Genomic DNA, 26,036 nt, shown 5'->3' with positions numbered 1-26,036 from the left:
AGTCTGCGCTTCTCGGATCCTATCCCGACTTATAAAGCTCGTTGCTTATTGATTAACTTAAAATCATTGCAGGACAGGAGGACAATTTTATCGCTGTCGTTCGTTTTCGATTTGTTACGTGGGGTTGTTGATTGCCATGTGCTCTTGGAGAGGATTTTCATTAATATACCGGCTAGAGCTCTTCGTGCTTCTGAGTTTTTTCATATTGGTGTTCTCAGGGCTCTTTATGCGCGGAATGCTCCAATTACTAGAGCCTTAATTGAGTTCAATAGAATTTCTAAATTTTGTGAGATAGATTTTTCTTGTTCGAAAGATGGCTTTCTGAGTATTTTAAATACTTTTTATAAGTACCGCCGGGTACGCGAATTATTTTCCTAAAACACACAAGAATTGCAAAATTTTATGTTTTCTCTCCTTTCCATTCGCCTTACACCAACGCGCATATTTTGACAATCTGAACAAAGGAATGTTGTTGCTGTAGAGATGAGCCAACCATATATGTGACCCGGCGTATGAAAAGGTGGCTTATGACTAAAAAAAAAAAAAGAGCTGTTGATAGCTATTTCTCGCAATTTCTTTTTTGAGTCATAAGCCACCTTTTCATAGACCGGGTCACATATGTAGTTGAACCATGAAGAGTTCAATAAACAGAACTAATAATGCTACGCCAAGAAATTGTTAAAAGAACATATTTTTGTATAGCTTATATGATATTATTGATTTCTTATTTATTTTATTTATTTTTACCATTTTCGGCCAAAATTTCAAATATCAAGGCAATGGGCTTTATACATAAAATCAAGCATTTGCTCAGACACGAGTTTGTGAGTAAAGAGGAAAGGTATTTTGTTTGTGTAGCAAAAACAAACAAGCAAATGCTCGCTTTTTGTGCATTAGGCCCATGGTTATAAGAGCCAACCAAAAAGACATGTAATAAAAAGAGCAACGAAGAGGCTCGATCCTATAGTTTCTAACTTCCCCACATGGTCAACCTCGATTCAGATCTACATACACATTAGGTCATACAGTAAGGCAGCGTTGCAGAAAGCTATATAGAAACATGCTGATACATTGCATTACTTATAGCACGTTTGGACTGCACATAACCTTAATTTGTTGTGAACCTAACCTCAATATGCCAGTCAAACTTTTTAGTTACAAGTTCATATGAGAAAAACAAATATCTACATAATCATAAAAATATAAATTAAACACTTGTAATACATCGATATAAATGTACATATATTGAATAATACAAACATAAATACCGTTAATGACAACAAACATACATACACATGTAAGTGGAAGACAGAAATTTTTAAAATTTTATACAAACACAAGAAAAAGCGCTACTTAAAAATTAAGATAAATTATAATTAATTATAAATAAAAAATTAAAATAAAAAATCTAAAACATTAAAAATGATTGTAACAAAATTATTGCCGCCACTTTCAGTACGCAAGGTGTTCCCCACGCCATTGCCACCACTACCACCACCACCGCCCGCCGCTGCCGTACCTCCAACATTACTAACTGACGTCGAATTGAGTGACTGATACTGTGTCGAATTGGAAGATGATGAAGTTAAACGTTGACGCCGACGTACCAATTGATGTTGACGACGATGAATGCGTGGCGTACTTTGCCTATAACGTGATGTTTGTATGAAATCAACTTCTTAGGCAGCAGCCAATGGCATGCTAAGTGGTGCAGCTGTTTTAATGCTGGCAGTAGGAGCTGCGGAAGAAGATCCTGCCGAACTATCAATTAGTGTGCTTGATTTCAAAAAACTTACTGAATCATCATTGAAGGCTTCACAAAGCATAGATGAGGTATGCGGTGGTGGAGAAGTGGCATCAAAGTCGCTGAAATTCAAGTACTCGCTGCTGGGTAATGGCGTACAGCATGTAAAATAATTATGCTCGAAATCACTATTGTGAGCTTGATGCTTATCATTGGCATCTTGATGCCCTTTGTACTCAGCATCAAAGTCATCATCATCATGATCAAACGTCGATTTATAAAGATCGAGCGTCGACTTATAACGCCTTTTGTTGGTGGTTGCGACAATTTTCTTACGTGGACTGAAGTATAAGCGTGCTGGAGATGGCGATGGCAGGGATGATGGTGTCTGCACGTCATCCTCAACAATATCCACATCCAAATCGACATCACAATAAGGCACAGAATCGGTTGAATGGTAATGATTGGGTAGTAGCATGGAGGAATAGCGACGTTCTTGTGTTGCTGTCTGATTTGCTGTGCAACGGCGTTGCGGATGATGATGTTGATGTGGCTGTGACCGTTGTATTGGATATGAAGAAGAGGAATCAGCAATACTGTTTCTAGGGCATGGAGGATAATAACAATGATGGTGTTCATGATCGTGGTGATGATGATAATGATTATCACTACGATGGTGTAGTAGTAGATCATAATGTGCGGTTATTGGTTTTGTTGTTGTGGTTGTTGCTGAATGTGAACATTTATTGTTAGATAAATTATTTAGTTGATGTAATTGTCATTTTTGTTGTTGTTTTGGGTTTGTTCATTAGGATGGGGCGAGAAAAAATTTGCTTGCTTGGGGTTGAACTCGTTGCGCAGAAAAGAGAATCGAGTTATTGTTAAAGTTTTTCGGCTTCGACAAAGAATTCAGAAGCTGTAGTAAATACTTTTTTATGCCAACGAACATATATATATTCCCACTCGAAAATAGCAGTCAAAATTACCAAATCTAATAAACTATTTTTTATCTTTATTTATATTCGTTACTTTTGGAAAAAATTTAAAGAGTTCTTTAAGTCCTGTTTACACACAAAAAGCTTTGTTGCTTATTATCGGCAACTTATGTTTTGGAGTTGCGTATCTTATTTACACACGGCGACTCTTTCCATGCAACCATCTGACATTTTGTTTAAATTTCTAAACACTTTTTTCAAGTTTTGAAAATTTAAAAACTAATAGTGAAATATTGGAAATTTCAAATAAAATTATAAATATCTGTGATCAAAATCGATAAAAAGTTCATTCTAATAAAATAATATTCAAATAAAAGAGCTTTAAAACGAAAGAAAAACAGCACAAATCAAGTTGCCGAACACAAGAAACGCGGTGTCCGTCCGCTTGCCACGGCTCCTCTTCACAAAGGTACGAGTTTCAGCAACAAACATATTCGTGTGTATACAGCGACTAACCAATTTCAAACACGACTTCTAAAAAATTCTAAACTTCGAACAAAATTTTAAAAATATTCTAAATTTTCATACAGATTCTTAGAAACTTCGAATTTTTTTAAAAACGCTTGGTATGTACAGTTTTAGTTACACAATTAATTCAATTTATAAAGCAGCAGACAATTTTGTAAATTTGGCTCCATCCTAATGTTCATTAGTTTGTTGGCAATTTGCTAGCAATATATAGTTGGTGTTATTAATTTTTAGTTTATTTTGGCTGATAAAATTCTCTACAAAATAATCTTTTTTAATAATATTATTTATATTATTGTTATTATTATTACTATTAAGTTTGTAGTTGTACTTGTGACTACTAATATCAAAAGAAAATTTACTAATAATTGAAATTGAATTTTTTTGTATTGCAGGTGAAAAAGCAGAAAAAATAGTAGTAGAAAAAGGCTGTCTCAACTTGTAGAAATTGTTGTTGTTGTCGTTGCTTTTTCCTTGTTGCACCATAATCGCAATACGTATTATCGCCGCCTATATCATCTGTATCCATCATTTGCTCAGCCTGCAAAAGCTGACGTGCACCATTTCTTTGTTGTTATTGCAGCCGTTTTTTATAATACGTATAAACTGCACCACCACTACCGCCTCCTCCACCACTGCCACAAATCACTAAACTGTTCTCATCATCATCATCGACGTCAGCCGTACGATGTGTGCGCATATCGCGCGTACTGCCACCGCCCAGATAACTGTGCTGTGGAAATTGCAAATATTGTTGTTGCTGTTGGTAATCGTATTGTTGCTGCTGTTGTTGTACAGCAGCCAAACAACAATTACTGTATGTGTTGGGCAAATTTAGTGTCAATTCACTATCCCTAGGACCCAAAAACCATTCGGAACGTGTGCGCATGCGTGCAGTTTGACGTTCATGGACCTTGAATTTTAAAACAATTAACATTTTTTTTTTGTTTTTCACCCAAGTGGTATATTTTTTGGTGCAATTTTTGTTGTTGTATACATTTTTAACAAAATCGGGCGCATGACATTATATAATTCATTTCCGAAGATACATGGACAGTGAGATCACAGTTGTTGTTATTATATTGGTGTTGTAGTTGTTGTAATTTTCGTTGTAGTACATACAAAGGTATTTTTTCCGGGGGAGAGAGAAAAAAGGAGGAATTGGCAGAAGAAAAATTACGAGCTTAGTTTGTTTTTGTAGTTGTATTCTATAACTTTTTCTTGTAAAAATTTGTTTTTCCTTAAGTAATAAGTGCTTGAAAAGAAAAAGTGTTGCCATTGCATTCAGAAAAAACTTCGCAAAAAAAAACAAATGAAGCAAAATTTTATGCACATCAATAAAAATTAATTAAATACGGGACAAATAATGGAATGAGCATAAAATGAAGTTATGTGATAAGTGAAAAGGGTAGTTTTGTTATGTTTTGATGTTTGACAAAGAAATTAAAAAAAAAAAAAAACATTATAAACCTTTTATTTATACTGTTCCACTTTTCGGCTTTTTTCTTGCCAATTATTTTTTAGGCGTTAGACACGTTTAGGAAATGCTTGTGCGTTCATGTGTGAGTGCCAGTGCTGTGTTATTAGAAATTAAATTATTAAAAAAAATGAAAAATAATATGCAGCAGTGCTTCCTTGTTTTAGTTTATCTAAAAAGTAGTATATTCAAAACAATTTATTAAAAAAGTAGTATTTTTCCCTTGTACCTCTTGTTTTTCAACACAATAAAGTAAGATAAGATTTTCGCACAAATAAAAAAGTTAAAAGGATTGCTTTGCTTAATGCAAATCAAGCAGCAGAAATACAATGCTTTGCAATTGTTCAGTTTGTACAAAAGAGTATTTGCAAAAAGTACTATTATTCAAAATTAGTATTTCTTAAAAGTACTTTTTTGATTATATTAGCTTTGATACAAAATAAAAAAAATATTACTTTAACCATAAATTTTGAAAAATTAGGAATTTCGATACAGAAGTATGTATATAAAAGTAGTTAAATAAAAAAAAGAAATGTATGATAAAATATTATATATACAAAATATTATTATTATGGTATTTTTTTGTATATTGTTTTTTTTTTTAAACAATCTTGTGTTTAAATTTCGAAAATTAATCAAATTTAACACATCCATCATAATGTGTGCTTGTTTTTTGTACATTCCTTTACAAAATAGCATTTTAAAAAGCATGATATATTTAAAACACGTAACTTTTTAAAAAAGGAGTTCTGGCTTGAATGTGTGTAGTATTTAAAAGAAATGATTATAGATTTAAGGAACAATTTTTATATTGAAAATTGTTATATTCTTCAAATTCATGTTGGCAGGCGGCTAGTCTATGTAGAAATTGAAATTATAAGCTGATTGGTAACGATGATTTAAAATAATTTCAGAATGGTGGAAAGTTTTGGCATGCCACGATAGTTTTCTATAGATAAACTATTTCCTTTCTTATGTACTTCAAAATCTTCTTGCATCTTTAAATCAATTTTTGTCTTAATAATTCAAGAATAAGTAGAAAACTTGCTCAACAAAATTCATTCGTGAAAGCCTACAAATCTTTGATGCATTTATTATGAGACTAATTCGATATTGATTTACATTTTGTAATACAACGCTCTCTCAAAAAACAAACACAAAGTTAATTTTTTTTTGCGCCAGTCCGGGGCCACTTCGAAAGCGAAATTCTATTCAGTGATGCTCAGCGAATAATACGATTTCGAGCTTCGCTTCGCAATGGTATTTTTTGCTTGGCAACGAGTATATACAGACCAATTCTAAATATTCTCGCGGAATTTTGTTCTCGCGGATTTTTTTATTCCCGCGGAAAAATTCCTCCAATTCTGTTCTCCTAGGGAGAACAATAATTGGGGAATAGGAATTTCGAATTTTCGAATTCAGCTGTTTTGTCAATTGAAATTTCGTTGCACATTTCTTATTTTGTTTAAAAAATTGAAAAGTGTAATTATTGTTGCAAATTTGTTGGAAATTAAGAAATAAAATATAAACATTGCACAGTATTTATTGCATTTCATGTGGTATTCACTGAAATGAGTAATGAATTGGTGCCACAGCAACATCAACAGCGGAACATAAGAAGAAGAAGGCCGCATAACACAAATCTGCCGGAGTTGCCTGCTTTCATTCAGCAAAGCAATTTTCTGGCGGCCAAGTTGAGTTGAATTCGTCCTTCATCATATGCCAAAATCTATTTAAGCCTTATTAAAAAATCCTTGCGCAATTTCTGGATGGCTGCATCAAATTTGTATACCAAGAGCTCTACCGTTGCTTATGATATACTTTTCAACTTAAAATAAAGAATATTGTGGTTGTAGTTGTTGTTGTATTAGAAGTGAGAATATTGTGGTAGAATATAAATACATCTTTTAGCACAAATTTGTACAAATAAGTGTTTCTTTTTTGATGCATTCCCTTTAATTTAACAAGTAAAAAAACTCCTATGAAATGGCAGAGAAATCTCCCTCTCCCTCACATTCATAATACCTACTTTTCTCCCATAACCGGTTTCCGCTTTTTCGAACATTGTTCAGAATAGGAGGAAAGGGAGAAGTGAAAAAACTCACAAGGAATTTTTATTTAGAATACGAGGAATGGGAGAAGGGAGAAAACTCGCACGGAATTTTCGTTTAGAATTGGGCTGATAGTGTTTTGCTTGAGTGTATGGTTAGGTTAGGTTAGAGTGGCCACCGGTGCGAGCACCTGTGCACTTAGGCCCAAAAAGGTCCCATTGTGATACCACGTGGATCTCTCCCCTACTCAAACCAACAGGTCAATATAGCAAACGTCAGGAGTTTCTTAGGTTCCAACTTAGCCAGATCACAAACATCGTCAAAGAAGGGAGATCCCAGAGGTTTCTTCTTGAGTTTATACTAAATTCCGTTATGCCTAATATATTCATGGAGACACTATTCACGTTCAGTAAATATCCTCTCACAACTGTCTTTAGCCTTATAGCCAATATTTGATCAAAACAGTATATATGTACATAGATATACTACGTATTTTGTAGCAGTACTAATATAACTACTTAGTTAAACAATAAAAATTTTAAACCTAATGGCTAAAGTAATAAGCTAAGAGCTGAAAGACAGTTAATTGTAAATTAAATTAAAAAATCGTACAAGGTAGAGCACATCTTAAAAACATGGACAACAATTAACACTACACCAGATTCCCGAACAGGCACCGTCATCGCACTTTAAAGGTTCAAAGCACGGTCAATAAAGACGTTACATAGACTGAATGTGTCCATAGTGTTACCAGAATGTGTTTAACGACCAAACGGAAAAGCCCAAATTAGGAACCCAGATTTATGTTATAGAATAACTCCGTGCTCTTTGCAAATACTGCAAGTTTTCTAGGACCTAACTTAACTGCTGCCTCCAAATTTCGGAGCTCTGTCGCTCCTAGTCACTGGAACCTGACCCACTGGAACCTTGACCTTGACCTTGACCCCCCCCTTTGAGAGCAGGACACGAACAAAGACCATGCACAACGGTATTATAAGCATGTGACGCCAGAAGGCAGTGTCCAATTAGTAAGTCTTGTCTCTTTAGAGATATTAGCAACTTTACAAGTTTGACGTCATTAGATTTTCACATGATCATCTTTCTTGCTTGATGGATCATATGGTAACTCCTGTCTCCTTTTAATTTCTTTCAAACGGATTGAAACTTCTACCGTCAATTCGAGTGTTACAAAGCACAACATGGCGTGAAAAACAAGAGATGGAAATAATCCGTTCATCATCTTACAACCTTTTTTAATGATTTTGTGAGAAATACACATTTGTTCCGAGTCGGTCGTACTTTTTAATTTATGAAAGGCACCATGCGATTACGGGACTTGAAACAATATAAAAAAAATTACATAATATCAAAAATGTGACTTTTATAACATGGTTGCATTGAATATACGCTCAGCTCTTAGCAAATAAAGAAAATTACTTAAAGAAATATGTATATACAAAAGTTATAAAAAAATGTATAATAAAAAAGTTTTTATTGTATGAAAACTTTTGTTTTATATTTAGGTGTACACATAAATTTACTAACTAATTAAAATCGGCGGCCAATAAATATATATTTTAAATATTCAATTACAACTTTACAATAAAGTACACAATAACTTTTGCGTTTTTAGCATAACAAACATAGAAATAAAAATAAACGTGTATTTACAGAACTATTAATTTTAAGATTTAAAACTAAAAGAGAAAATTTTTAAAACCTGCAAGAAAATATTATAAACCAAATAAATACAAATAATAATAATAAATAATTGTTGACAAGTTAAGGTCTTATAAAACTAAAATAAATATTGTGACGAATATTAGCAACACTAAGAGATACTATCATCTCTAAGCCGATACTAAGCAGAGACTTGTATGCACATAAACAATTATTATGTCTACACATATGTACATACAAGCAGCGGAGAGAAACACACAAACACATGCATATATCTGAGTAAATTCTAGAAATAGAAGCGCCTAGAAATATGCCAACGAGGAAACAAAACCAGCACCAGCTGAGGCACGACTAATAAGTTTGATTTAAGCAAGTAATTGATTGTGAAGTATCAGTGTTATTGCGAAGTACTTTAATAAAGGCCATTTTGAATTATTGAATATTAGAGCTATTTATTCAACAGTTTAGCGATACGAACGGTAGCGGTATTGCACTAAATTCGTTACAATATGTAATATTTGGTATATGTAGAAGCAAGTCAAGTTTTTAAAAAATAATTATTATAAACTTAATGGGGAAACAAGCCTTCGAAATAATTATTTCTTCCTTTTTTACTTTTCATTAGATTTAGCCTTTCATTTAGATTAGCGAACTTTGAGGCTCAACACGCCGAAACACATGTCTAGATTTCTGTGGTATTCGAGCTAAACGAACACAGTAATCGTGTATATCTAAAAGATAAATACACGACGCGATATACCTCCAAAGAGATTCAGGCCGCGCTTCTGTTTGAATTTGCGTAGTGCTCCTTTTCAATTTTCCTACAAATTAGCGATACGGGACCTACATGTTTTAGGCTGACTCCGAACGGCATCTGCAAAATTTTGTTTTTTCCCATTCCAGTTCTACATTATTTTTTGTGCATTTTGTTTACAATTAAGAGTAGAAGGAGATAGTATGCTGTATGCATACAGACAAAAATCCTATTTTTGACATCCGAGTTTTACTTATTTGTAATGTGGCTATACAGTAAAAAATTACATAAAAGTATGATTTTTTTTTTTATTATAAAATTTTCATGAAATATTTGTGCACAAAATTCAATAAAAAAGTGGTTGACATTTAATTTAATTAATATTTGTACATACATACATTCAGAGGAATGAACAGTGGTGGTCAATTAAAATTTGTTTAATATAAATCTCAACTAATTCGCACATTTTTATTTTTATTTTTTTGAACATAATTTTCTATTAAAAAAATGTTCAAATAAAAAAAAATGTGTGCCCATTAGATTGTTGTTTATTGAAGTGCTGCTATTAAAACGCTAATTATTACTGTACAGTTTTTTTTTAATTTAAAAAGTTTTTCTTTTTTAATTTTGATGATAATTGTTTTAATTTTGTGCGAGACTTAAAACTTTTAATTATTTGTTACTGAATGAAAAGATAGTTTTTTAATAAAAATAACGGAATTAGGTTAAGTGTAAAAAACCGGGCGCTTAATGTGACCACTACTGTATATACATGGTCGATTGCGTCTGATAAATATTTATAACTGAATAAAATCCCATTTAAAAACTGAATTTGTCGAAGTTGGTATGTATGCATAGATGTACTGACACTAACTTATTTAATAAAATAATATTTATAAAATAATACATAAATGTAATGTAATTAAAGTTATTTAGAAACAAAATAAAAATTACCTAAATTCAAAGAGTGTCTTTTTTTTATAATTCACAAAACTCTAGGACGAGCAGGTAAATGTGAAAAAAAAATTTTTTTTTCTGACAAAACTACATGGAGAAATTATTTTTAATTCATAAAACGTGGAAAATTTTCGTTTTCTAAATTTTTTTGTAAGAAAACAAATTTTTCATAATTTTTTTGTATTTGAATGCTCTTTACTACACTTCTGCTCATATTAATTCGTACAATATTAAAAACGGATTAATTAAAGAAAAAAAATTAAATTTTAAGAATTCATGAGCTTAACACCTGCTTATAATAATTGAATTTCAATTATTATGTTTTCTAAGAGAAACTGAAAAGAAAGAAACATTTACTGGCATATTGCGATGGACCCATTTCGAAAACCGCCAACGTAATCATGATCAGGCAATTTTGTAATGTTATCAAAGGTTTCACCGGGATTCGAACCGTGAATCACATGGTGAAACTGCAGTAGCCTTTAACCACTAGGCCATCCTGCTGGTATTTGTTTTCATGCTTAATTCAGTTTTTCATTTTTTTTTTTGTGAGGCAAAATATCAATTACATTTTGATAGAATGGAGCGTTACGGCCCAGAAAAGAGATGGCAAAGTTAAAATTTTATTTTTCCCAACTACGCGTTTCGGGACTTTCAGGTCTTTTTCAGGAAGTTTGATAACTTTATTTCACAAAACTGCATATTCAAAATTTAACTAGAATCTCCGTCGAAAATTTTTCAAATGACAATTTTTTGCAAAGCTTGCTTAATTTTTTTAAACTTTGCGTAAATTTTGTAGATGTTAAATTTGTTTCCATATATTGCGCTTATTTTTAAATAAACCTTTAAAAAAAAAGCTCACTAAAGGAGGATTCATCGTTCAACTGCGGAAACATTTTTTGTTTACATTTTATTCTTTCTTTTCTCAATTTCCTCAGACAGAATGAGTAAAAAAAATGCATAAAAGTAAATCATCTTTAATTGTATACCTATTAATATGAGCATGAGTTTATATTGTTTGAAAAGCATGCTTTAGTTTAAAAACATACCGACAGTATCTCAGCTATGTTAGAAAAGTGCAACGTGATTGTAGTGATATAGAAGAATAAATGGAAATGTCTAGACTTATATTTTTTAAAACAAAAAAAAAATAAGAACACTTGATACAAATTAAAGTTAAATTCGAATTAATTTCTCAGATCATCCTTTAGAGATAGTAGCGGGATGTTGGTGTACATGGTACTAACTTAAAAATAGCCTTGATGGGATGTGTCAAGAGACCTTTAAGCAATTCTCTAGCGGGATAATTCGAACTATCTCTATCGATGGCAAAGGTCCATTTTTGTTCAGTACCCAAATTCAGTGTAATATTTCAAGCCAAAGCGCATTTCCGATAAGAACTATATTTTCTCGTCTTATTTAAAAAGTTTGTAATGGCGAACTATCAATGGCTCTCGACTGTGATGACTATCGATATAAATGATTATCCATTAACCTGGGTCGATTTGTATTCACGAAAGTTAACCGATATCACGCCATCGATTTTTCGATAAGATTTGGGCTCAGGAAAAAAAAGTTCCACAACGCATACCCAAAAAAATAATATTCGAGCCTGCGACCAAAACACTCCCCACAAAAAATTTTTCAAAAAACTGTTGTAAAAACGTTGGCGGTAGCAGTTTTATGAAAAAAAAAATATTTTTTGGGTTTTGGGGAGTGTTTGGGTCAAAAAATTTACCCATTCGCCATTTTTTCTTTTCGCAGGCTCGAAATTTATTTTTTTTTTTTTGTTTGCGTAGGGGAACATTTTTTTCCTAAGCCCAAACCCAATCGGAAAATCGATGGCGCGATATCGGTTAATAAATCGACCCAGTCTATTATCCATAATATAAACGATATTTATTACCTGCATATTTAAACATTTTTAAGGTATGATGTACAAATTACTTTACGATAGAGATAAGTTAAAACTATTGACGTTAATATCGAGACACTATCGTCATTATCGATAACCTGTTAGAACTAAAAGTAACAGGGCAGCACAATCTATAACTGATAGCTTGAAAGCATGGCGAACGTGCCTATCTTTTTTGATAAATCCAATCCAATGTTATTTTAAGCTTTACTTTTTTTAGTTAATACTAATAAGCACATACATAACCTATTTTTCGATTAACAACGCAGGCCTATGTTGGTACACAAACAAAAAAAACTACTTAAAAATACTTCGGTATAAGCTTTTTGAATTTTCTTAAGTTAAGTATTAAATATTCGATTAGTTTTAAACCTTTGAGCTTCCTTAGCAAATTCTAACCTATAAATGTGTAAATAAGCTAAACACATTTTGAATTAATTTATTTAAATAGTTTACTGTATGGAATATTTTTGTGTAAAGCAGAAAATGAAGTGAAGGGGAAAGGAATAAAGTTAAAACTAAAAAAACAATGCAAAATATTAATTAATTCGTATTTTAATAATACAAATGCATGTGAGTTTACAACAAATATTGAAATCAGAAATAAATAAAAAAAAATGTGGATTAACTAATTATTTTTTCGTACATATGCATGTAGTAGCAGTACAATATACATATAAATGTATGTAGGTATTATTTATACCGAAATCCGTGAAGCAAGCAAGAAATCGTCCCTCACCTGTGGCAAATAGGAAAGACTCTTTGTACTCTCAGCATAACGATTGACGGCGCGCAACTCTTCCATAGTCATGCCACTACCACTTCCCAAGCCGCCGCCGCCGCCAGCACCAGCACCACCACCCGAAGCTGAGGAACATGATGATGAATGGCGTATACCACGATTGCAGCGACTACAAGTGCGCGTTGTCATTTTACTAGAGCATGTGCGCCATCTGTAGTCATTTGTTGTACTTCTTTTTGTGTGGTGTTGCTATTTTGTTTTTTATTATTTTTCATTTCATTCATAGTCGTCGTCTGCTGGGTTAGGCGTTGTTCGTGATCACTACAACCACCACCGGCACCAGCGCCACCATCAAGGCTTTTGGTCCCTGCACGCAAACGTCGTTGATGTCGTTGCATGCGTGTTTGTGTAAGTATTTTCTTTTTCGTATTTTGACGATAGCGACGTCTAACAACGGTCACTTCATCATCATCGTTCGAGTCGACCGCTGCCACCACACCAACACCGCAGTTGCTTCCATCAACATTATCTACACCAATTGTGTAAGTGGTATTTAAAACTGCACTTCTATCAGTTGGTTGATTGCTTGCAGCAACAGTTGTAGCTGTAGACTTTGCTGTTTTTGTAATTCGTGCTATTCGTTGGTGGTGTGCAGCAGGTACAACAAATGTGCGTGGCAAGCTAATTTTTTCGGATTATTTCCAAATCTTCGTCATCGTTACTTAATTCGAATTCAGCGGCAAAATCTAATGCATCGTTATCATCGTCGTCATCGTTAGCAACATCATCATAATCGAAATTTTCCTCATCTACATCAGCATCATTGTCGGTGTCACGTTGGTGTTGTTGTTGTAAATCCTGTAAATTACGTTTTGGTATCGGTGATGATGTCATCGCAAATAGATCTGGTCCTTCTAGGGAAACAGATAGTCGTGCACATGATTCAATAAATGAATGTTCTGGTGTTACGCCCAATGAAAGCACACTGTTGTCTAAAGCTGAGCTAGAGCTGGTTAGCAAGGCAGGAGTGGAGCGGGATTCTTCCTGGGCAACTGTGTTTTAGTTTTTGAGATGATTCATTTCATTCATTCATCATTCGTTATTCATTAATTCACATATGTTTGTTTGTTTATATGAATGTCAGTCAGACAATTGAAATTTTGCAGAGTCAATGTAGTATTGTTCATAAATGACAACACACACAGGCAGAGTATGAGAGAGAGAAAGTGAAAGAAAAGAGATTTTTGGTTTTTACAAATGTTTGAGTGTTAATTTTTTTTTAAGAAAAAATGTAAAGTTTTATTTCATTGCAATTTAAAATAAGAAAATGCAAACTATTTTTTCGTGCTTTACTCGATACAAAAATAATTATAAACTGGTTTGAATCAATATTAAGCTTTCTATTAGCCCATAAGGGAATTTCATTTAAATAGAATGGAACTGGAAACTGGTATAAAGCTAGATATTTTGTGACATTCCAAATAGTTTTGCAAACTTTTCATATAAAATTGTTCTCTACCTATTAAAATGTTCAATTTCATAGGTTCCAAAACATTTCCTAGGATTTGTCCCGACAATGGAGGACTTTCTAAAGCTACTTCGAAGAAGATTTATTCACTCCTACCCTTCACATGATAGGCCATTCAGAGACATAAAATAGATAGGTTTTATTCTGTAAAGAAAGCTAAACTGGAACAAGCATGTCGAGGTCAGGTCCAAAAACGCTGTCAATTCTTTGTACGAGGTATACTTTAAATAAAATAAATGTATGGCGCGATAACCTCTAAGAGATCTAAGGCCGAGCTTCTCTTCGAATTTGCGTCGTGCTCCTCTTGATTTTCCCTACAAATCGGCCGGGCGGAACCTACATGTCTTATGCCGACTCCGAACGGCATCTGCAAGGCAGATGAGTTTTCACTGAAAGCTTTTCATGGCAGAAACACTCGGAGCGCTTGTTTGGACGAGGGGCGACCCCGCTCAGAAAAATTTTCTTCTAATTGAAAAACCTTCTTTCTAAAATTTTGATGTAGCTTTGCCCGGGGTGTGAACCCAGGGCATATGGTGTGGTAGGCGGAGCACGCTACCATCACACCACGGTGACCACGAGGTACACTTTATCGCATGAAAATATCGACGTGGGCCACCGTCGAAGCTTACATCTAAAATTATTTATTTGCCAATGTATCAATCTCTTAAAGAAATTGGATTAGTCCATTACCCACATTTTGCCGGAAAGTGTAATGAGCCCTATTTGTCTCTACCTACGTCTACGGGTTAAAATATCCGAGGTGTTGTTCGTAGGCAGTATACTACGAACATAATAATGACTTTACATTAGTTACGGAAACGAGGAGAATAGAAAGTGACTGTGCAACGACGTATAGGAAATTAAAAACAGATCCGTATTAACGGTTTCAACAGGATTATATTGAAATCATAGCCATTGTTCATGTATAAGTCATTCCAATATCGTGGGTATGCCCACACTAAATCGTTGAAACGAGATTTCATATCAAATTTCACACAACTTTTGGAATGTCAAAATATTTAGCTTGCAAAGTATTATTTGTCATTCGCAGTATGACCCAATTTTCTTCGATTTAAAAGCTACTCTAAATATAACTATTAATAAAGCAGCTAATTTGTGAAAAGTAAAAAACCAAAACCAAATATGAAAATGTTTGATGAATATGATCAATTCATTTGAATGTCGGTTTTAAGGCAAGAGCTGTTTTAGTGACTCCATTTAATTTGAAAAACGAAGAACAAAATGGTGTTTAATTAAAATGAAAAACTTCATATCATATGTATGGTTTCACAAATTTAAGAACGTTTAATTAGTGTTGACAAATAGACAAATGAAATTGTAAGTATATGTAGTAGAAGAAGAATAAGAAGAGCTAGTCACATTTTTGTCACAACTACTATTTGTTAGCTTTTGTTTGTTATATAATATTCTTTAAGAGTATTAGTTGCAAACTACACTGATGTTAGAAAGCAAACACAAATGATGTTAAGTCTCAAATTGGTTTTGTTAAATAATTAAATTTTAAAATTTTAGCTATAACATAAAAATACTTACGCAAACCCCATCGCTCACACTGACACTGCAGCCATGTCTTCTCAGCCTCCAGAGATTGTTGAACTGCAAGGTAAGAGCAACAATTTTATTAAAATAGAAATTAAGAAAATAAAATCAAAATAAAGTTCAGGGATTCAGAATTCGGATTCGCCATCGTAGTGTCCGAACGGCCATAACCTTGAAAAATGCTCAGTCGCAAGAGATTAATTTTCGTTTCTGAGGTTAGGGACGCACCCGCTAGGCCAATTCAACCAAACTAATTTGCGATAAAAATTATCGGCGTCCATATAACAGAAGCTCGTATTTATTTAATTTCAAATAATATTAACTTACGTGCATATTTTTGTTGCGCTAGTTTGCCACGTGGTGGGGGTGGATATTGAAAACTGCATATCCATTCGTCTTGTACTTTGAGTATACGTCCAGTAACTCTTGCATAGTATTCATAATTTTCGCGTCCAAATAAATCATGTGTAGCAAATTTATCGATTATCTGCTTCATAATTTTTGTGGCCACCTTAAATTTAAATAAATAATAAAATAAAATAATTATTAACAATTGCAATGTAGAAACATACTGAGAACAGCATAGTTATCACTTATCTATAATCTAAACCAACCTTAAATTTAAGCACATCCTCCATACGCGCCGTTTTGCCATCACTAACGCATGACTGAAAGAAATTCGGCGCAACCGAAACGCCCAGCGCCTCGCTGGTCATGCCCGTACTGGCTTGTGTTGCATTGCTGGCAATAACACGGAATGTACCAAAGAGTAAAAATAATAAACGTTGAGTGTATTTCGGCAGTGATGTAAATAATCTGAAAGCAAAAAAAAAAACAAGAATGAAGTTTATAAATATCATTATCATACTTTAGTCCTTTACCCGGAAAAAAATCCGATTTTCAATGGAAGCAAAATACCTAGGGGTTATACTGGACAGAACCCTTTTCGCCTGTACTCGACTTTATGGCAAAACATGGGTGTTATCTCGCGAAATATTATATTGGACACGTAATATTTTTGTGACGCCAGTGTTGTTGCTGCGATAAGGACACTCCCCACAGGACTTGGGGAGTGTTATCGATGTTGATGGTCCTTTGCCGGATACAGATCCGGTAAGTTCTGGTAAAATACACCATTAAAGCACTAGCCCTCTTGGCAACGATCCGGTATGAACACATGAAACCTTCTAGGCCATCCCGCCCTCCCACTTCCTGGATACATGAGGAACTTGAGGTCGCTAGAGCCTCGGCTGTTAAATAAACAGGATTCGCCACGGATAGGTGAGGTTGACAATTGGGTTGGAGAAGCTATATATTGCGCTGGCAACCCCTTGAATCAATTCGGTATTTTAGTCGCATACCTGTCACGGCTACATCTTAAGCCTCATAACCCGCTGGGGAGCCAGTAGTCACCTACGATTCCTTAATTTGGTGGCCGAAGACCACGCAAAGAACAGCAATAACAAAACAAAATTGCATCGAATAGTTTGTTTTGGCAAAACGGGTGCAATGAGACCGTCCCCTGCTTATGCACTTAGTGCCTATTCTAATAGAGAACGATACAACACTTGCTGTAGTACACCTTCAAAGTATTTTTGAAGTAAAGAGTGTAAAGATCGTAAACTGAAGGTAATAAGAAAATTCATAGGTAATCCTGTATTGCAAACTGGAAACCAAAACCACGATTTTATTATAATGGGCTCTCCGGCATCAGGAACATGAAGGTAATGAACAGGCAGACTACCTAGCCAAGCAGGGTTCTTTAGCAACATTCCATGGTTCAGAGCCCTTCTGTGTACTCACAAAGGCACGCAAGAGGAACCATAACTAACTGGGTACAGAGCAGTTCCGACGACACTGGATTGAATGCCTAGGGCAAAGGCAGGCCAAATTGTTTATACTTCCAGCAAAGATAGTATCAGCCACTCTTAATCTAAGCAGAGAGGACCTACGCACTCTCACTGAGTACTATGCGGGGCACAGTTGTCCACTATATAACGTAAGTTAAATCTTTCGATACACAAATCTGTCGCTTTTGTGAGCTGAAGGATAAAACGCCGGTTCACATACTCTCTGCCATCTAGGAGGCGTGACTTTTAGTCCCTGCGTGATATTGAGTAAAAGGGCTCCACATGCAGTAAGGCTCCACAACAATAAAGGTCAAGCACAATAGATCTAAATAAAGCCCTATAATAATAATTTTAAATATTAGCGCGCTGTTCTCATTGATATTCGAATAATGAGAAAAGTGTATTAAAGAAAATAAACAAATGATACATAAATATTACGTGCTAACACGGCTTAAGCCCTTGGTACAATATACCCTATTTGCAGTAGAGCATAAAACAAAAAAAGTATGTCTTTTTTCTCCTAATTTTGAGTTTTTTGCAACAAACTTCTCATCGTCGCCTTCATATTAGGGTCACTTTTAACCGGCTTTGAAGAATATGTACCAATACATTGGTAAGATATGTTAATAAGATAATGTATGGTCCTCTAGACTCTTCTAAGACGCTCTATCTAAGAACTTTTTTTTAAACGCCCTATCTCAGAGCATTTATGCGAAAAATTCTAGGATATGAATTTTTCTTAAGAAAATTCGTTTTTCAAAGGTTTGCTGAGATACGCCCTTGTCGAAACAGCATCCGATGTAATGGGGTGTAAGGCAAATTTTTGCTTTTTCGATACGCTCTAATTTAAAGTATAGTAGATTATATACAAGTTTGAATGACGACAACTAACCCTTACGAAGGTTAAGATGATTAAGATGGTAATAAAATACTGACACAAATCAGTTCTAGGAAGTATCACAATGTAAATATACATATGTATATGAATGTGTGCATGTATGCTCTAAACGTAAATTGAGCGGTTAAGCACAGGTAGTGATCGTGATCTTACTAAATAGACCATCTTTACCGCATGGTTAAACAAAATTTAGTGAGTCATAGACAATTGTGTTCATAAAAAGAGAATGCATTTTAAATGATAATCGTTTTTTAGAGTTTTTTTTTTGTATCTCACCTAGTTCTGACACAAGCTGTAAAGCTGAAGCTGAAGCAACTCGATGATGAAAACTATCATCCCGCCTGCAACTGCAGGAGGAACGGAGTTACAGTATATTAAAACGTACCGCTTGGACAGTGGCCCACCGGAACGACAATCACAATTAATAGCAAAGTCTTCATGCACTTCCGGCCAGAAAAATTTCGGTACCCTCCTGCAAGAGGTAGTATCTACCCAGCCATGGTGACCAGCGGAGCTCCAAATTACCTAATTCCCTATAACATTCGACTTTCAGAATCAATTAACACGAGACTGTAAACAGCCCAATTATGCTCAAAATAAGATATCTCATCAATACCTTAGTATTTTAAATCTTTACACGACTTAAGTTCGGATATTCTGAGTTCGAGTTTAAAAACTTGGTTTTTTCTCTGAGTGTATTGCAACAGTTTACTCGTATTTACAAAAGTAACGTCATTACATATCATAACAGTCAAAACTAAAGCAGGAAACAGAAGCAAACAAACCATAAAATATTACCAACACACACATTTCTGAAAACATAAAACTGCATTCTGACAAAAATAAGCAGCAAAAAATTACCCTAATTGAAAGCGCTCTCATGACAAAAGCTTACTTAGATCACACTTGAAGCCTGTGCGTAATACATATAGTACACACAGGCATGTGTAATGTCAGAATTTAAAAATTTTTTTAAGCGTTAATTATACATACATTTGTACATATATCCATGATATTGCTCCGATCTGCTAATTGAATCGTGTCATATCTTACAACACAAAAAACTAAAACGTATCTCAACGCTAAGTGAAAATGTCAAGCTCTATTAAAACCATTGAACTCAGTACGCTTACGAGGGCGAACATAATTTCGTACTCGCACTTGACTGGTGCGGTACGTTGCGAGAATTCGCTTTCAATAACGCTGAAGCCTTTTTAGACTTAATTATGTTTAGGAGTGTTCTACTTTGGTAGAGTTAATAAAAGTAATCAATAACCAGATAACCGCTTTAATACTTCTATCTTCGCAGTAAGATAATTCACGGTTTTTTCGATCGAGTTAGGTACAAGGAAAAATAAACTTACTAGTCTAAGCCTTTGGGGCTGGTATGATATGCCATTGCAACTTAAGAAATAAAAAAATATACTTAGAGATAAGCGCATACACATATCGCAGTCAAATACAAAACAAGTCTTAAGCTATGCTGGGATAATTCCACACTATAACTAAAGTTGTTTTATGCGGTTAAAAGCATTTAACTGTATATCTCAAAACTTGGAAACCCTGAAGCTGTCATGGTTTAGTGAATAGATAGGATCAGAAATTCAAGCCGCGGCACGCATAAGGACAAAACTGTTGGAAACAAGTAAGGAAGATTAAGTTCGGGTGTAACCGAACATTACAAATTACAGCTTGCAAAACTTTTAAATTATCTTCTTTTAAAAGTAGGCGGTGCCACGCCCATTGTCCAAAATTTTACTAATTTTCTATTCTGCGTCATAAGGTCAACCCACCTACAAATTTTCAACGCTTTATCCGTCTTTGGTTATGAATTATCGCACTTTTTCGGTTTTTCGAAATTTTCGATATCGAAAAAGTTGGCGTGGTTATAGTCCGATTTGATATGAGTGCCCAGGAATTTACATACCAAATTTCATCAAGATACCTCAAAATTTACTCAAGTTATCCTGTTAGCGGACAGACGGACGGACGGACGGACATGGCTAAACTAATTTCTTTTTTCGCCCAGATCATTTTGATATATATAAGTCTATATCTATCTCGATTAGTTTATGCCATTACGGGGTACCGTTAAAATTAATATACTCTGTGAGCTCTGCTCAGCTGTTTTTCAAACTCTCAGAGGGCTTTTCTGTAATTGCCTCAGCACGTGCCGTTAGGAGTTGGAATAGAAATGAAATGTCACTTCAATGTGTAGTCAGCATTTGACGTCATCATTATCAGTCGACCGGAAAATATAGTACGAAAACTTGCAATTTTTATTTTTTTATTGCTGTTTCTCTTCATTTTAATTCATTTCGAACAATAAAAAAAATTTCCAGACAAATAGCCACTTTTAATCATTTCTCGACTACTAACCGATTATGCCGGCAGCCGTGTTGTTGTTAGCAGTGCTTCGCCCCATTCAATGGGTGCGACCAGTCACAAATTGTCATCAAAGTCCTTTTAACGAGAGTCCAAGGAAATTAGCAGTTTCAACAGGGATTTGCCATAGGGAAGTCGGTTTTAGTGATGTATATTGGAACGATTTTCCGTCATCCCTTGTCAAATTTGGTTTTGAGACAAACCGATCGGCGTTGTGCCATCATCAGTGTCGATTTTCGTTCTGATCTGTTTTTGTCGTTTGTCCTGTATTTATAGTTCGTAGGTACATGAGCAGGTATTGTAAAAATTGATGCTTGTGTATATTTAGTTATGTGTACCGAGGGTGGTTTTTACTGATCGATTTGTGTGGCTGACTGGGCAGGTAAAAATCCGTAATTTTATTCGTTTGACCTTTTTTGTGGGTTTGTTGTTTTGGTGCGTTAATTGTTTTGTGTTTATTTGTTGTTGTGTGTTTGTCTGTTGTAACTCTGTGATTACTTTGTTTCTTGTAAACAAGCTTTAAAGGCTCGAATATTGTGTCAGAAATTGTGTTTATCTGTTCGTTTATTATTCTACCGTCGAATGTTTTCTGTTTGTAGATTTCCATGTTTTCGAGTACGTTGAGACGTCGGCCTTTTGCTTGTATGTGAACAACTCTAACTGTTTTATTGATATTTGCTGGGGAACATTCATTATCGACCATGTGATTCGCGAAGTTAAATAAATAAATAAATGTAAGGCGAGATAACCTCCGAAGAGATCTAAGGCCGAACTTCTCTTCCAATTTGCGTCGTACTCCTCTTGATTTTCCCTAAAAATTGGCCGGACGGGACCTACATGTTTTATGCCGACTTCGAACGGCATCTGCAAGGCAGATGAGTTTTCACTGAGAGCTTTTCATGGCAGAACAACCCGGAGCGCTTGCCAAACACTGCCGAGGGCGACCCCGCTTAGACAAATTTTCTTCTAATTTAAAAAATTTATTTCTAAAATTTTGATGTTGCTTTGCCCGGGGTGCGAACTCAGGGCATACGGTGTGGTAGGCAGAGCACGCTACCATCATACCACGGTGTCGCGAAGTTAGACTCGGGAATAATGTTTGGATTACGTATTTTTTGTTGTAATCTCTAATATGTTCTCTGGTCCTCGTTCTTATTTGCCGTCCTGTTTGTCCTATGTAACTATGTTGGCATCCCCAGGTAAGCTTGTATACTCCGTGGCTGCTAAACGGATCCTCTGAGTTAGTGTTAGTTCTTAGTTTGCGCCCTAGATTGTTCGATGTTTTGAATGCTGTGTTAATGTTGTATTTTTCAAAGAAGTTTGCCAATTTATATGTTGCTTTTCCAGTATATGTATGTCATAGTCGTCCAGCTATTATTTTCCTTTTCATAATATCTTTTTGGTTCTCCATGTGTCCTTCTGAGCTTATCAACCAGTGCTTTTTTATATCCGTTGTTTGCAGCGATGTTATATATGATCTCAAGTTCTCTCTTATATGTCTCTTGTGTAAGAGGTGTTCTTTCAAGTCTATGTACCAAGTGCCGTTTTAGTGTGTAAGTTCCTCATTACACTTAAAAAGATGGTTGGGGACACATCACATTACGTATGTCGGGGTTTATTCTGGACAAGTAATAATTTAACCTGTTACAGTATCCAGAACTAAGTTGGGCCAGGGTGACCGTGTCTCCCTTGGTTGTGTTCTTTCTTCTTCTGCGCGGCCTGGCAGTTTACCGATTCCGTGTGGATTTTGCTTAGGGCCCCGTATGCTTGTCTGGATCAAACGGCTGTGTTGGCATTTGTTGGCCCATTTAATTTGGTGCCAGTCTCCGTGGTGTGGTGGTAGCGTGTTCCTGGGTTCAAGTATCGGGAAAAGCAATATCAAAAAATTTGAGAAAAGTTTTTTTAATTAGAAAAACGTTTTTCCAAGCGGGGTCGCTTTCGGCTATGGTATGTCTGCCGTGAAAAGGGTTTCAATGAAAATTTATCTGCCTTGCAGCTGCCGTTCGGAGTCGGCATTAAACATGTAGCACCCGCCAGTTATCCCATCGAAGAAGCGACTGGTGCGCTTGTTGAACGGCAATAACCGTTTAAACGGTTAAGCGCCAATTGAGTGAGTAAGTAGCTAAGTAAGTAATGACCCGCCAAGCCATTTTGTATGAAAAATTAAAAAGAAGCACGATCTTTTTGTAGGTAAATTGCGCAAAGTATACATTTTCTTCGATATACGGTGTTGGCTTCATGTGCAGGATCGTAAATCTTACTGGGAAATTTTCTCCTTTTTCAACACCGTCCATGATTCTGAGCTAAATGTCAGAACAGGTATTATTAACCGAGACAGGGCTTTTCAGTTGCCCTCTCAGTCCAAAGTAGTTGGTCTTCTAGGCTAGCACTTAGGCAATTCACAAGGTCTCCTATTAGTCGTATCTGCTATATTTCAATCAAATTATATGTATACTGGAAACCATGGAAACAACTAAAAACCTAAGACTTTACAACGAATACGACACTCTTGTAAATTGCCTTATTTTTTCACTTAACGCCGTTTTCTAAATAAACGAAAACATTCGCAGTTTCGTATTTGTTTCTCTAAACTCAGTGGTGGGATTTTCAATCTACGAAGTCAAATTTTTAATATTAATTCTAGTCTGGTAACGCCTGCAATATCAGTGCCATGCAGGGTAACATTTAATTAAATATTTGAAACATTCAAAATGTTTTAACTTTTTTATGAAAACATCTAACTAAATCACATTATTATCATTGCACTTTTGTACTTAACAAAAATCAGCTTCAACGACTTAAAACACCTTAGAATTTTCCAAGGCAGACAAGTGGTCGGTCGAGTCGACCGATTGCAGCCATAAAGTGTGTCAGTAAAGACGTCAATGACATTTGGAAAATAAGAAAATCGAAAAAAATTACAAAGCCGGTTCAAATACATTCAATTTCTGTGCAAAATCTTTAATTTTTATTTACATATGTCTGTGCGTATGAATGTGTATGTATGTGTGTAACTGAGTCATATTTCGTACGCAAGCCATAATCATTTTCAAGAATGTTACATAAAAAAACAAAAAAAATAAACTTAGCAATGCACTCGTAAAAAGGCGACTTAACTTGCGAATAATTAAATTTGAATGTCCCACTTTGTAAGGCGGACGACGAGGGAAAGGGTAGAATTTCAAAGAAGGCTTTGCCACATTCAAGGTGTTAAATATGTTTTTGTGGGAGATATGCATTTTCTATTTGTTTTTTAGATTTTAGCATGTTGACGCTTATAAATATGTCATATGCATTGCATAGAATGATTAATTCGTAAAGTAGTTTGGAATAACTAAAGGAATATCATTATCTGAAAACATATTTTTACCTAGGCTTAACTTAGATTAATAATCAATTATTTTATGATATTATTGTCAGTCAACTCGACATGAATGAAAAACAAGTAAGGAAGGCTAAGTTCGGGTGTAACCGAACATTACATACTCAGCTGAGAGCTTTGGAGACAAAATAAGGGAAAATCACTATGTAGGAAAATGAACCAAGGCTAACCCTTGAATACGTTCATATGACATGGGTATCAAATGGAAGATATTAAAGAGTATTTTAGAATGGAGTGGGCCATAGTTCTATAGGTGGACGCCATTTAGGGATATAGCCATAAAGGTGGATCAGGGTTGACTCTAGAATAGATATAGCTATAAAGATGGACAAGGGGTGACTCTACAATATATTTGTACGATATGGGTATCAAATGAAAGGAGTTAATGAGTATTTTGAAAGGGCGTGGGGCTTAGTTCTATATGTGGAGGCCTTTTCGAGATATCGCCATAAAGGTGGACCAGGGGTGACTATAAAATGTGTTTGTACGATATGGGTATCAAATTAAAGGTACTAATGCGAGTTTTAAAAGGGAGTGGCACTTAGTTGTATATGTGAAGGCGTTTTCGATATATTGACCAAAATGTGGACCAGGGTGATCCAGAACATCATCTGTTGGGTACCGCTAAATTATTTATATATGTAATACCACGAAGAGTATCCCTTCCATGATTCCAATGACTTTTGATTCCGCCCTGTAGAACTTTTCCATTTTCTTCTACTTAATATGGTAGGTGCCACACCCCTTTTACAAATTTTTTTCTAAAGTTATATTTTGCGTCAAAAAACTAATCGAAACACCATATTTCATCCCTTTTTAAACGGTTTTATTTAGCTTGAGTTGACAGGCTGCACGGCCGTTGTGAACGAATCTTGCAATTGAAATTTAAGTAACTTCCCGATAAGCTACAAGCTTGAAACTTGGAATAGAACCCGATGACAATGCAATAATAAGAAAAAAAAATCGCCGCTAGGTGGCGCAAGGATCGAGATATTCGCAAAATTCGCATTTGTGGTCCGATTTGGCTCATATTTGGAACACATAATACATGTAAGAATAGAAATCGACCTGTGAAAAAAATCGCCGCTAGGTGGCGCATGGATCGAGATATTCGCAAAATTCGCATTTGTGGTCCGATTTGGCTCATATTTGGAACACATAATACATGCAAGAATAGAAATCGACATGTGAAAAAATATCGCCGCTAGGTGGCGCATGGATCGTGATATTCACAAAAATCGTATTTGTGATCCGATTTGGCTCATATTTGGAACACATAATACATGCAAGAATAAAAAGCGTCTTATGAAAAAAAATCGCCGCTAGGTGGCGCAAGGATCGAGATATTTCCAAAAATCGTATTTGCGGTCCGATTTGGCTCATGCTTGGAACACATAATACATACAAGAATAGAAAGCGACCTATCACAAAAAATCGCCGCTAGGTGGCGCAAGGATCGAGATATTCACAAAATTCGTATTTGTGGTCCGATTTGATTTGGTCCATATTTCGAACACATAATACATACATGAATAGAAATCGACCTATGATGCCCGATTTGGCTCATATTTGGAACAAATATTGCATACAGTCCAGTAGAAGTGACATCAAAATATTTTGGAGTTGGAGGAGGGACAAGCATACGTGGCG

At 35.0% G+C, this 26,036-nt stretch overlaps 1 pseudogene; it reads right to left on the bottom strand.

The window, feature by feature from the left end:
• Positions 1-3,781: 3,781 nt before the first annotated feature.
• Positions 3,782-18,795, bottom strand: LOC137235716 (uncharacterized; annotated as a pseudogene).
• Positions 18,796-26,036: the final 7,241 nt, after the last annotated feature.

Source organism: Eurosta solidaginis, unplaced genomic scaffold (assembly GCF_040869045.1).
Source record: "Eurosta solidaginis isolate ZX-2024a unplaced genomic scaffold, ASM4086904v1 ctg00001056.1, whole genome shotgun sequence".
Lineage (NCBI taxonomy): Eukaryota > Metazoa > Arthropoda > Insecta > Diptera > Tephritidae > Eurosta > Eurosta solidaginis.
This window is presented reverse-complemented; position numbering and strand designations above follow the sequence as displayed.